Consider the following 14,814-nt stretch of genomic DNA (forward strand, 5'->3'; position numbering starts at 1 on the left):
AGAATATCTTTTCATACCAAACACGAATTATGACATAACATTGAATAGCTGCATACATCTCATTGTATCGATGCCTCATTTATTTATAGCAACCAATTATTATTAGTCTATTACTATTTGTTATTGAAAATCATGTGGTGGCAAACATCTTCATTATCAACCTTTTCTTCGCTCATGTGTCTGATGATTTCCTCAGAAAGTAAAATCTAGCCCATGCCACCTGCGATCGATCTTTTTTCAATACCTATTTGGCAAATTAATATGTAACAATTCATGCAGCTTCAAAACTTCCACACACTCTCTGTGCTGGAGCTGAATTAAAGGTAGAGCGCTGTGCGTAATAACAAACAATTTAATGACATCTTGAGTACCGCTGATGGCCATATATTGTTAAAGTACAAGTTTTAAAGAAATCATGTTCCAGTTTATAGGCTAAAAAGTCCTTAAAGTGTTCAAGAATAAATAAAATATCAAGTTTTTGCAATGTGCTAAACACCTTTCAGAAAACTTTAAAATCTAAATGCTACTTTAGGCAAAATCATTAAATTAACCAAATGGAAAGGACACTGAAAATAAATATTAAAAAGAACAAAATGAAAAAGAAACACCGGAAGGTGTTGGCCTGTAGGCAAAGTGGGGTTTTTTTTAAGATTTTATTTTTTTATTTTAGGGGGGGGGAGGAGCAGAGGGAGAGAAACTTCAAACAGACTCCCTGCTGAGCCCAGAGGCCCACTAACTGACTCAGGTCTCTATCAAATGACCCATGAGACCACGACCTGAGCCAAAACCAAGAGTTGCACACTCAAAGGACTACACCCAGGTACCCCAAAGTGGTTTTAAGCAGGCAGACTTTCATGTGTAAAGTGATTATAGGGAAGTACATATTATTTTACTTTAAAAAGCTGCCTTCTCTGATCCCCTGACCATAGTGAATTGCACCCACGTGTCCACAGGACACATCTGCGGGGCTTCAGAAGCTCTGTCCTCATTCTGACTAATATGGAATGACACCAGTGCATGGCTGCCCCCCTCCAGATGCGGCAACTTGCTGGGGATACAGGGGGGATGTGTCTGTTCTGCAGTGTGCTTTATGGTGATGGATACAGGATGAATGGGGGGAGAGGTGAATGAATGAGCTAAGATAGTGAAAGTGACAAAAACAAGACAAACCCCCATTAAGAAATGTAAGCCCTTCAAACTTGAAAATAAGACAATGTAGCTTGAAGTCTGCCATCATGATACCACCAGCTTTGGTTTTCTTTTTCAACACTCCTCTGGTTATTCAGGGTCTTTTCTGGTTCCATAAAAATTTTAGGATTATTTGTTCCATTTGTTCCAGGGAAAAATGTCAATGGTATTTTGATAAGGATTGCATTGAATGTGTAGATTGCTCTGGGTAACACAGACATTTTAACAATATTTATTCTTTCAATCCATGAGCGTGGAACATTTTTCCATATCTTTGTGTCTTCCTCAATTCCTTTCGTAAATGTTCTGTGGCTTCTAGAGTACAGATCCTTTACCTCTTTGGTTAGGTTTATTCCCAGGTGTCTTATGGTTTTCGGAGTAATTATAAACAGGATCAATTCCTTAATTTCTCTTTCTTTTGTCTTGTCGTTAGTATATAGAAATGCAACTGATCTCTGTGCATTGATTGTATATCCTGCCACTTTGCTGACTTCCTGTATGAGTTCTAACAATTTTGGGGTGGAATTGTTTGGATTTTTCCACATAAAGTATCATGTCATCTGCAAAGAGTGAGAGTTTGACTTCTTCTTTGCCAATTTGGATGCCTTTTATTTCTTTTTGTTGTCTGATTGCTGAGGCTAGGACTTCTAGTACTATGTTGAGTAACAGTGGTGGGAGTGGGCATCCCTGTCATGTTCCTGACCTTAGGGAAAAGGTCTCAATTTTTCCCCATTGAGAATGATATTCACTGTGGGCTTTTTGTATATGGCTTTTCTGATATTGAGGTTCCCTCTATCCTTACACTGTGGAAAGTTTTAATCAAGAAAGGATATTTATAGCAATAATGTTCATAATAGCCAAACTGTTGAAAGAGCCAGGATGTCCATTGACAGATGAATGGATAAAGAAGATGTGGGGTGTGTGTGTGTGTGTGTGTGTGTGTGTGTGTATTATATATATGTGACGGAATACTACTCAGCCATCAGAAAGGATGAATACTTGCCACTTACATTGATGTGGATGGACCTGAGGGTATTACACTGAGAAAAATAAGACAATCAGAGAAAGACAATTATCATATGGTTTCCCTCAAATATAGAATATAGGAAACAGCACAGAGGATCATAGGGGAAGGGAGAGAAAATGGAATGGAAAGAAATCAGGGAGACAAACCATGAAAGACTCTTGACTCTGGGAAACAAACTGAGGTTTGCTGGAGGGAAGTTGAATGGGGGGAATGAGGTAAGCGGGTGATGGACATTAAGGAGGGCATGTGATGTGATGAGCACTAGGTGTTATATCCAACTGTTGAATTACTGGACTCTACATCTGAAACTAATGATGGGTTATATGTTGGCCAATCAAATGTAAATTTAAAAAAAAGAAGAAAACAAAACAAAACGGCAACCACATGTGCTTTCAATGTCACACTAAAGCTTGGTCAAAGAGGCCCCACCAGGAATTACTCAATTCTTTAAGAAACAGATGCTTTTGGCTGATTGATGACTGAGGATTAAAGACCAGACTCTGTGAAGTTAGATGTGAACTAAGAGGAGATTGATTGATAAACTGCAAATCATTTCTGCCTGAAAGAAAAGATAGGCCAAGGCAGTTTTACTGCCTTGCAATTCATTAAGCAGGTCTTTTTTTAAAATGTAAGTCAGCCAACCCATTCCACCATTTCTTTCCTGACTGATCATATCTTTTGAATCAACTTTATTATCCTGCTGGTTCCTTCATTTATTAATAATGATAAATCTTTGACACATTGCTCACTCTGTGTTTGTGTGAGAGTTGTGTTTCAGACTTTTTGAAAATTAAACTGACACTACTAAGATAATATTATTTTGTCCCAAGTCACACATCATGTGTGGTGGTATTATTTTTAATTTTTTTAATTTATTTATTTGACACAGAGAGATCACAAGCAGGCAGAGAGCTAGGCAGAGAGAGAGGAGGAAGCAGGCTCCCCGCTGAGCAGAGAGCCCAATGTGGGGCTCGATCCCAGGACCCTGAGATCATGACCTGAGCCGTAGGCAAAGGCTTAACCCACTGAGCCACCCAGGTGCCCCTATTTTTATTTTTTTAAGATTATTTATTTATTTATTTGACAGACAGAGATCACAAGCCAGCAGAGAGGCAGGCAGAGGGGGGGGAGGGGAGCTGGCCCCCTGCTGAGCAGAGAGCCTGATGCAGGGCTTGATCCCAGGACCCCAAGACCATGACCCGAGCCAAAGGCAGAGGCCTAACCCACTGAGCCACCCAAGCGCCCCATGTGTGGTGGTTTTAAAATCTGTCCACAAATTCTTTGATATTCTACCATTTAAGAGGTGGAGCTTAATTTTCCTTCAAGTGTGGGTTGGACTTAGTGGCTTGCTTCTAAAGAATTCACTACCTAGTGGAAGTGGCAGGGTGCCACATCTGCAGCTAGATCACAAATGGTATTATAGCTTCTTCCCAATCTCTCTTGGCTCCCTCCTCTGGGGGAAGCCAGCGGCCATGTCAGGAGGACACTAGAGCAGCCTGTGGAGAAGCCTGTGTGGTGGGACCTGACAAGCTATGTGTGAGCAATCTTAGAAACAGGCCCTTCAGATGAGGAGACCCTGCTGCCATCTTGATGGCGACTTCACAAGAAATCCTGAGCCAGACCACCCAGTTCATCCCACTTTTCTGGTTCCTCATTCTGAGAAGCTCTGTAAAATTATAATGCTTGCTGTAGTAAGCTGCTGCTAAGTTTTGGGATAATTTGTTACACAGCAACAGGTAACTAACACACTGTCATCACCGTGGGCAGTTTCCACTCCTGTTCATTCTCTTTTCATTCTCCTCAGTCCTCAGTGGTATCCTCCCTTCTTAGGAAACATCTCAATTCTCCGTGAACTTCATCTGACCATAGAGGTTGTCCCAGAAGCTGTGCCCATCTGCAGAGGGGTAATGCTCCCCGTGGTGCTTCTCACCAGTGCCCTGGAGCAGGGGGTGGCTCCTGCTCTTGCCGAAGAGATGAGGTAACAAATGGCACATCAGTATGTAAGCACATAGTCAAGAATGGTTTATTATAGCAAAATAGTAATTTTTTATTAGGAAGATAACAAACATAATGAAAATAACCAGTATTCATGTGGTGTCCACTTTGTCTCTAAAACTATGTTTAGTGGGGTTTTTTTCTATTTCATGAGAAATAGAACATGAGAATGTTCTCATTTTATGCTCATAACTGCCCTATGTGATAAATGCTCTTACGATCTCTGTTTCATGGATGTGGAAACCAAGCAGAGAAAGGTTAATCATGTTGTCTGATATGGAACCAATAATCAGAACCAAATCCAGGAAACCTGGATCTAAACTATTGACCCCAAGCCACAGCACAACACTTAGAGGGAACTATTTACAGTCTGTCCCAGATCACGTCACTCTTCTGCTCCCTGAGTTTTTGCGCACAAAAGGCAAGTCTCTGCCATGTTCCCAGGCCCCACAAAACCAGGTTCTCACTAACACTTGATTTTATTCTTTTACCACACCACGCAGGACACTCAAGCCACAGGACCCTCTTGCTCTTTCTTGAACAGGCCAGGAGCAGTCCTGCCTCAGGGCCTTTGCACTGACTATTCTCCTTGCCTAGGAACTTCAAGATATAAACATGCCTCACTCTCTCACCTCCTTAAAGTCTTTGCTAAAATATCACCTTCTCCATGAGACCTATACTCACCATCCTATGCTTTCCTCTGCTGCTGCCACATTCTGCTTACCATGCTCTATTTCTTTCCAAAGTACTCACCATTTGTTAACACACTGTATAATTCAACTGTGTTATGTGTATTATTTATCAGCCCCCACCCTACTCTGCTGGAAGATAAGCTCATACAAGGAGGTGTTTCCTGTCTATTTTGTTCATTAGTGTATTCCAAGCACTTAAGGTGGTACCTGGTATATGGTATGTCTTTAATAAATAATATGGCACTAAAACTGAAGGAGTTGTGTGCTGTATCACATTGAAAAGGCCAGAGAGGGGCACCTGGGTGGCTCAGTTGGTTAAGCAACTGCCTTCAGCTCAGGTCATGATCTCAGGGTCCTGGGATGGAGCCCTCCGTTGGGCTCTCTGCTCAGCGGAGAGTCTGCTTCTCCCTCTGCCTCTCCCCCTGTTTATGATTTTTCTCTCTCTCTCAAATAAATAAATAAAATCTTTTTTTAAAAAGGCCAGAGAAGTGTCTCACATTTTGTTCACAGCTATGATTTTTATCTCTCAGAGAGCTTTGATGCTTCTGGGGCGTCATTCTCTTAATAGAGCAGGTAAAACCGTAGTGGACAGTCTTGGCCCATGGGCTAACATGGGCCCACTGTTTGTTTCCCAAACAACGCTTGGTCGCAACACAACCATGCTCACTTGTTTACACAGTCTGTGGATCCTTCTGCACTGCAATGGCCCAGCTCAGTGTCTGTGCCAGAAATTGCGCAGATAGGGTATTTAGGGCATGGTCCCTTGTAGAAAAGGCTTGCCAAACTCTGGTTACACTGTCTTAATTCAAGTCTAAATCTGTCACTTATTAGCATACATCTTTGGCCAAGTTGTTTGATCTTTCTGCCTTATGGAGTTCTCATCTGTAAAATGGGGATAAAAATAGTACTTATTCAGCAGTGGTCGTTAAGATAAGAGTTCATGTATGTGAAGTGTTTGGAGCATGCCTGCCTAGCACAGGCAGGTGCTTCAATGTCAGCTGTAATCATCATCGTCATCATCGGTCACGTGGCCTGGGGGAATTTGCCTCATCTCTCCGATCTGATGACTCATCTCACCTCATTTGCGTCTCTCTGTAAAGAAAAGAGGAACAATCACCTCACTGGGTTGTCATGAGGATGGATGAGAAAGACGCAGTGAAGAGCAGGGTCAGCTCTTAGCACAAACCCACCGACACCTGCTTCCCTGTCCTCTGTTTCTCACCTCTCTGCCCCGCCCCCCCCAGGTATGTAGAGAGGACCCTGAGAACATGTCTATGCTGACCTAAATCTGAGGCTAGTTCCAGTCAAATACCTCCTTGCCGTTGTGTTAACATATCTTTCCTGACCCAGAGAGGGAGAAGGCCCCAACTCAGCCTGGCTGAATGACCACAGCACATGCAGTGGATTTGCTGCGTGTTCACTGCGTCAAGCATCGTCTCAAAAGCAGTGCAGGCATTGTACTGTGAAGTGAGTGCAATTTCTATTCCCACTGGCCTGAGAAGACAAAGTCAGGCCTAGAGAGATGAAGTAACTAAGCCAAGGTCACTAACTAGTAAGAGATGAACCTGGTATTAGTATTCTGGCAGTTTGATTTCATACCAGCTCCTATTCCCCACTGTGCACAAATAAGACACATAATGCTTACAGACTCGGATGGAGGGTAGAGCTGGAGGCCTGGGGGCTCTCTGCCAGGAGTCTTTTACAGGAAGGACCAAGGAGCTTCTTCAGAAAAACAGAGACTTCAAGAAAGACAGCAGAAACCAATAGAGTTGGTCCAGAGACAAAAGGTTCCAGCACGACAGAGTGTGGGACACAATAGGACAGAGGGGATTCCTCACTCCCTGGAGTGACTTGTGGTGGCCTAGAACACCCACAGAGGCCCTTCCTGGCCTAGGAGAGCCGGTGGGGATGTGCAGACACACAGCCTCAGGGAGCTGTGAACAGAAGGGTCCCTCCTGCTACAGCCCGGGACCCCCACCCCGACGACAGCCACATCCTACAGTCACTGTACGGAGTAACAGAAGGCAAGGTGCCACTTGGCTCATAGCACATTCGAGGAACACTGGAGTCCCTGTGAAATTACAGGGAAGTCTGTGGGTCAGGGCACCGCAGCCGGGGGCTGAGCCAGAAACGTGTGGCTTTGTTGTCCTTGCTCAATCCCATGGCATCTTCCAGGGTGGAGGGTCTGGGGAAGGACCAGTTCTACAGGCTGGGACTGGGGAGTGTGTAGGCAATGGTGGGGTGAGACCGTGTTGTGTGTCCCACCCACAGGCGGTTTCTCCTGACTGAGTCACCCAGGGCAGGACCAGAGTCACTAGCCACTTCCTTACCTCAGATCCAGGAGAGACCCTCCAGCTGCTTCGCCCATCTGTACTTCAGAGGCCTCCAGAGTCTGAGGACTCATCTCCCACAGATGACCTGCTTTGGCCATTCTGGACCTCTGGCCACACAACAGCTAGGACTTAAACCAGACTCTGCGGCTGAAAATTGGAAATAAGCCAAATATGGAAGGGAAAAGTCAATAGGTCAGGAGGTCAGGAAGAGTACTGGTCTGACTCCATCTTCCCTGGTCCCTGGGCCTTGCCCTCCTTCTGCCTGGGCAGAGTCCAGGCTCTGTACTCACATGGCTATGTACTCACAGAGAGGGTATTCTCGGCCAGGCTGGACTGGGCAGGCCACACTTAGATGATTTCTTCCAAACATCCACCTGCTCAATCCATGCAGTCTTTCCTCCTGGGTTTTTGTGTTTTTGGTGTTTTTTTTTTTTTTTTGGTCTCTTTCCACAGAGGACTTGGAGCAGTGAGCACCCATAGCAGAATTAGACAGGGCAAAGGGAACTGCATTGGAAATCCCCCAGAAGAGGTCCCAAGACTTCCATGGCTCTGTCTGTGACACTTCTCACTGACGGAGTAGAATCATCTCCTTTTGCAAACTCAAGAACCAGGGACTACTTCTTTATATAAAATATATATATACTTATTTATATACTTATATAGTTTATATATAATACATAATTAATATATAATATATAGTTATATTGTATATTTATTATATACATTATAAATACAATTATATATTTAAATACAATTATACATTTTATATATAACAATTATTAGATAAGTGTTTGCACATTTGTCCTAATTTTTTGTCATTATACTTAATTGTAGTAAAATGCACATAAATTTACCATCTTAAACATTTTAAGTATACAGCTACGTATGTGTTTTTTGCATCCCTTTGTTAAATCTATTCCTGAGTATTTTATTGTAAATGGAATTGATTTTTTATGTCATTTTCTAACAGCTTGCTACCCATATATTAAAAAGACACGATTAGTTCAAGGATAATAAAAATTAGCGATAATATTTTTGCAATCATCATAGGTATGACCAATTCAGGTAAAAATCATCCACGGAGGTTAAAGCCTTCATGCGAATGATGAAGAGTAAGATATGCATTGTCTTAAGGAATCTCCTCACTGATTGCTTACCAATTACAAAAGGAAAATTGGTAATTTTGCAATGGAGAAACCTGGCCCACTTCACCTTAACCAAGTGGTCAAAATGTCGTTCGCCAGTACTGGCGGGAGACAACACAAGGCGTGTCCATCAGGAGATGGCACGCGGAGAAGGACACATTACATCTTCTGCAGCTTTCCTGCCAAACGTCTGTAGGCTGAATCTAATCACGAGGAAACACCAGACAAAGCCAGCCTGAGGGATGGTCACAAAGCAATAGCCCCTTATTCTTCAACAATGAATGAACAACGACAATGCGGATGGAGTAAAATTAGGCTGACGCGGAAAATATTTAGAAAATGTATCTCCTGAAGAGTTCTCTCCTCTATGTGGTGTGTGCTTCCATTTGTGTGGGGAAAGTACACATTCAGAGGCCTGCTGGTGTCCCAGATTCCTCTCCAAAGATAGCCTGCAAACGGGTAGCATTCGTTATCACTATGGGCCAGAGAAAACTGGATGGGGAGAAAGAACTGATTTTCACTTTTGTTCATTTAGATGTGTTAATCATTTAAAGTTTGCTTTTTTACTTAACTCTAAGAGGTGGTTCTCAAACATAGTCTTAAGTGAAAGAAACCAGGCACAGAAAAAGAACACACGCTATATTATTTCATAGACATAATTCAAAACTAAGCAAAACTAATGGTACTGGCCATCCGACCAGGGGTTAACCTCACCCTGAGGTAAGAAGAGGGACTGGGAGGGGTACAGGGCTCTTTCGGGGCACATAATGCATATCATCAGAAAATTCAGCAAACTATATCCTCATGAGCTGTGCAGCATCCTCTATGTGTGTTAGACTCAATTTTTTTTTAAGGTTTAAGGTTTGTTTAAAAAAATACAATTAACTTTTCTATATTAACAGTGTATCCCACCACCTTACACTTATTCTTACTTCTGGTAGTTATTCTCTAGATTGCTTAGGATTTTCTACGTGAACGATCATATCATCTGCAAAGAGGGACAGTTTTCCTTATATTCTGGTCTTCATTCTTTGGATATTTTTAATTGACTTTTGCAATGGCTGTGACTTCCAGTAAAAATAGAGAGAACAACCATCCTTAACTGGTTACCATTCTTAGGGGAAAAAAATCCCATCTTTCACCATTGTGAGCTGTAGATATATCTATTTTTGGTAGATGCCCTTTCAAAATACTGAAAAAGTCTTTTCTATTTGTAGTTGGCTGGGACTGTATATCGGGAGTAGAGGTTAACTTCAACCTAATGTTTTCTCTGTATCCACTGAAATAACTGTCTGGTATTTCTCCTTTATTTTGTTAATACAGTTCCCTTTTCTAGTTCTTTTCTAGTTCTTATCTCTTAATTCTGACATCTAGGGAATTTCAGGATTGGTCTTCATTGCCCTAATTCCTGACACAAGGTCACACATCCCTTCTTCCTCATATGTTTGAATTACTCCCTAGATATTGTAAATATTACATTACAGAGACTATTACACTCCTCTGAAGAAGTTTATGTTTCTGTTTTACCACACAACTAACCTCATTGGACACAAAATGCAAATCCTGTCTCTCAGGTGGTGGCAAATATCTCAGATCAGTTCCTTTACCTTCACCGGGGCTTCTGGGCATAGCTCAAGGGTCAGCCAGAAATTTGGGCAGTTTTTACACTGAATTTTGTGGCTCTCCCTCACTGCCTCTCCCCTTCTAAGATTATCCCCCTCACTTTCCAGTGGCAGTGGTTGTCCCAAATCTGTCCCCCTGGTTCTTCAAGGAGGACTATAGGGTTTTTGATCAGTTTTAGTTGTCATGCTGTGCAGCTTAAGCCTGCCTCAGCACAAAAACAGGACATATGGGAAACTGACCCATTCACATCATTTTTTCCCAGCTAGCTACTCTCCTGCAGAATCAGCCTGCATGTGTTTGCTTATGCTTGTTCACTGATGCATTCAGGTTCCCTCCCCATTTCCCACCAGATCTTATAGCTCTTTTTGTGCAAGCCTTGGTCCAGTCAGAGCCGACTGGGCACCCAAGGAAACTCATATCTTTCAGTTCCAAGTATGTCTCTTGTGATGAGCACATTGCCGTATTTCTTTACTAATCTGTTAATCTTCTTTTAACTGGAGAATTGAGTTAATTTAAATTGACCGATCGCTGAAATATGTCCATTTATTTCTATTATCCTTTTATTTTTTCATTCCTTTTTTTTTTATTCCTTTCTTTCTGATGCACTTTTTTCTGTTTCGTTCTCTCCTTCCTGTAGTGCCTTCAGTGGGATTGAGTGAGATGGTTTTCCTTGTTTTCCCTTTGTTCACCCTTCCCTCAAATTTGGAAGTTACATGCCCTCTATTAACTTGATAGTCACTCTAACTATTTTAATAATCTTTCATGACCCAACTAAATACAAGGTTAACCAATATTTTCAGCTGGAGAACTGTGCTGTAGTGAGGATGGCCACAGGGATAAGATGGTGACCACCTTTTGGGGTATCTGGTGTTCCCTCCTTGGGTGTTCACTGAGTTTGTGATGAGGGCACAGTGGCACTCTGCCATTTGGCTGGTAGTGATGAAGGCTCAAGAAAGAACAGAACTTGAAGTTGGTGCCTGCCTCATCCTACAAAGCACATACTGATTACATCCTTGGACACCCAAGATGCCTGGAGTGAGTTTGGCATCCAGGGTCTGATCTGCGCTAGTTGACATCCAAACTAGAGACAAGAGGCCAGATACGGAAATCCAAGACCACCCTAGCCTTCCTCTCTCCTCAATCCTTAGGCCAATGACTATTTGCTTTCAGTTTGGTAGTAAGGGGAGAAGATCCCAAGAGGACATGGTTTGTCCAGTCCTCAATGGGCAGTTTCCCACTTACACACTGTCTTTGCTCTGTTCTCACCTGAAACACAAGACTAGATGGAGATTCAGCAGTTGAGAGAATGGATTCTCCCCAGCCTGTCCCTGAATCCATGGATTCCCTGAGGCTTAATCTTTTGTCTTCATTTCTGTCCCCCTGTCTCCCTCTCCTATCACTGGTCCTCAAAGTCATGAAGCTTATCTCTTCTCCTCGCATTCTGGGATCATGCCTTCCTAAAATAACCAAACCCACAGCCTCTCATTTGAGGCTTAGTCTTCACTATCCAGTATCTTCCCCCATATCAACCAGGCTTCTCAGACTGGACTGACACACAAGGATGTCACCCACTGTCATACATCTCACTCTGTATGAACTACCACAGGGATGCAACCAGAGGTCACAGCTGGGTTTGATATCTCTCATCAGGAAATTATCTTTCTTAAAGGAAATGGAGCTTCTAGAGAAGACACATGGAGCTGAGATTGCTGGGAAAAAAAATGGGCATGCCCAGAATCATTTGACTTCCCAGTAAGAAAGCTCCTTTTTCTGCAAGGAAATAAAAGTACCTCAAAACAGGGTCTGGTCCAGAGGCACCTGGGGGGCTCAGTCATTAAGTGTCTGCCTTCGGCGCAGGTCATGACCCCAGGGTCCTGGGATCGAGCCCCGCATCGGGCTCCCTGCTCGATGGAGAGCCTGCTTCTCCCTCTGCCCCTGCTTGTGTTCCCTCTCTTGCTGTGTCTCTCTCTGTCAAATAAATAAAATCTTTTAAAAAAAAAAAAAAAACAGGGTCTGGTTCAGAAAGAAAACAATTTTTTTTTGTTTTTATTTTTGGGTTTCTTGCAAGTGTCCATATATACTTTATTCACACAAAGTATTGTCACATCTTGAGTCTCTGTGTTTAAGCAAAAGTGTGGGGCCAGGCCACCTGCACTGCACCTCAAGACCACCCAACTGAGGACATTCTTCCAAGGGACACTCAGGCTTTGGCAGAGCTGGGCTTTTTGCTTTAATAAGTAAATAAGTAAATACTCAATAATAAGTAATAAGTAAAAACATATACTAAGTTTTACTACAAAACTTATGCCAATAAGTTTTAAATTAACTTAATAATAAGTTTAAATTGTAAGATGGGTAAATAAGTAAATACTCAGTAATAATAAGTAAAAACTCAATTCTAATAATAAGTTAGTAATAAGTAAAAATAAGTATAAGTAATAACTCAATTCTAATAAGTAAATAATAAGTAAAAACTCAACTCTAGGGGCACCTGGGTGGCTCAGTGGGTTAAGCCTCTGCCTTCGGCTCAGGTCATGATCTCAGAGTCCTGGAATCGAGCCCCACATCGGGCTCTCTGCTCAGCAGGAAGCCTTACTTCCCCCTCTCTCTCTGCCTGCCTCTCTGCCTACTTGTGATCTCTGTCTGTCAAATGAATAAATAAAATCTTTTTTAAAAAAACCTCAATTCTAAAAACACATACACACTAACTGGGGAGAAATTAAGTTTTCCAGCAATGGAACTCAAAATTCCAAAATGGAAAATGTGCAAAGTGAGAGCCGAGATACACCATACCCCCTAGCTACACCCCAACTCCAAGCTTTGGCCTCAGAGAAGGGCTATCCTGGGCACCTAGATTTCTCATCCCCTAGCTCTGGGCCCCTTCCGTCTCATCTGCTGCTGGTCCCACATGGGGATAGGGCAGAGTTTGGTTTTTGGTCAAAAGCCAAGAGCAGTTGAAGAAAAAAAATGAAGGCATGAGATCAACTTGCTCTGCACAGAGGACTGGCAAGGACAGCTCAGAGATGAATAGCGTTTGGGTTCAAACTATGTTATTTACCAATTTAGTTCTCATATCGTTCACTCTCTTGGGCAGATCCCTGAGCCCAGCCAGCAATGAGAAGCCCTTTGGGGCTGGGATTATCTGATCTGGATACTCTGTTCTCCAAAGCCTCCTCTCCATCATCTTGTAGCAAGAAGAAAATCATCTTTCCTGTTTGGAAAGTGCAAAGCTCAGATCACAAGCTGTTTCCTGGCCCAAGTTATCAATACAATCTGTCCTCTGGGGATATCTCAGCCACACATATTGCTTTGTAGTAGAGGGGAGAGAGGTGCCTATCAAGCTGTCATTTACTCTGAGGAGGAACAATACCAATGAACTTCAAATATCTGTATCAAAGGCACACCGAAAGTCCTATTATTCATTCTCTCAAGGAGGGAAATGCCCAGGGAAGTTCTCTCATTGCAGAACTGCCCTAATTATGGTACAGAAATCAAACTGGACTAAGAAACACAAAATTATCCATGCAAATTTAGTAGTGCCAAACATCCACTCCTTTAATGGAGCTGACCTACAGTCAAATCAGCACATAAAATTTAGCATACAATTTTGATGAAAATCTGCCTCTAAAGCATAATATCTGGTAGTTAATAAGGCCAGCTGCCTAAACGGTCCTTAAATATGTTCAAAACTAGACAAAATAAAAAGACAACTATAAGGATCTAGAAGAATCCCATCATTCATATAATGATTTGAAGAATGTACAGAAACAGAGAGTATGGACCTATCAGATCTTCTACAGGAGCTGGGTTGTCCAAGAGCAAATGGTTATATTCTCCGGGATATTGAGAGAATCCACAAATGAGTCTCAAGAGAACTCCAAAACAACCAAAAGTCTTGATGGTGGCATATCCACAGAGGCCCATGACAGAAAGAACCTGGATATGGTGGATACATAGCCTCGTGGAGGTTGAGAACCATATCTCTATCTGTGGTCCCAGATGCCTACAGACACTGATGCTTATCATGGGGAGGGACAGAGAGAGATGCCACTTGGTTCTCAAGCACTTCTAAACATACCTAAGGGTCAGAAGGAGGCATCTAGAGCCAGGGCTCCTCCAACTCTATAGATTCAGGTTTAGTTTCAGCAATTATTTCCCTATAGTCACGGGGACTCAATTACATTCTCCACACTGGAGAAACTTAGGGAAGGGCAAATTGCCTGCAGGTGGAATGCAGGCAGGGCAGTGCAGTCCTAGATTTTGTCTTGCCCAGACGCAGCCTCCTCTGATTGACTGAATCACCAATGCTGGGCCTCCTACAGCATCCACCTTAATCTAAACCAGGAGAGGGACATCTCTGAGTTCCTGGCTTTGAGAAATCAGGATGAGGCACTTTGGGCAGGATCAAGTGCTTACTCACTTCATAGCTCAAGGGCCTCTGAAGGTCTGAGAATGACCTATCCAGGAATTGATAGGTCATTCGGGCACCCACAGAAATGCACTCTTCCAAAGGGTCGGGAGATGGAAATTCTAGTTCAACATTGACTTTATCACCAAGGAGGACAGGATTGAGGCCGAAACTCTAATACCCAGGTGAACGTGAATGTGAAAAATGAGCTTGGTGCTCTCAAGTATATTCATCAGAGGTTTGGCTTTCCTCTCTAGAAAAAAGAGGAAAGATGCCATGTTTCATGATTTTGGATAAACCCTCCTAGATTTCCCATATTTAACTCCTTGAAAGGATCTAAGTCTTCACCCCAGTGAAAAAAGAAAAAGACATTTTCAGATGAGTAAAACAAGGGCACAGAATC

Source organism: Martes martes (assembly GCF_963455335.1).
Source record: "Martes martes genome assembly, chromosome: 9".
Classification (NCBI taxonomy): domain Eukaryota; kingdom Metazoa; phylum Chordata; class Mammalia; order Carnivora; family Mustelidae; genus Martes; species Martes martes.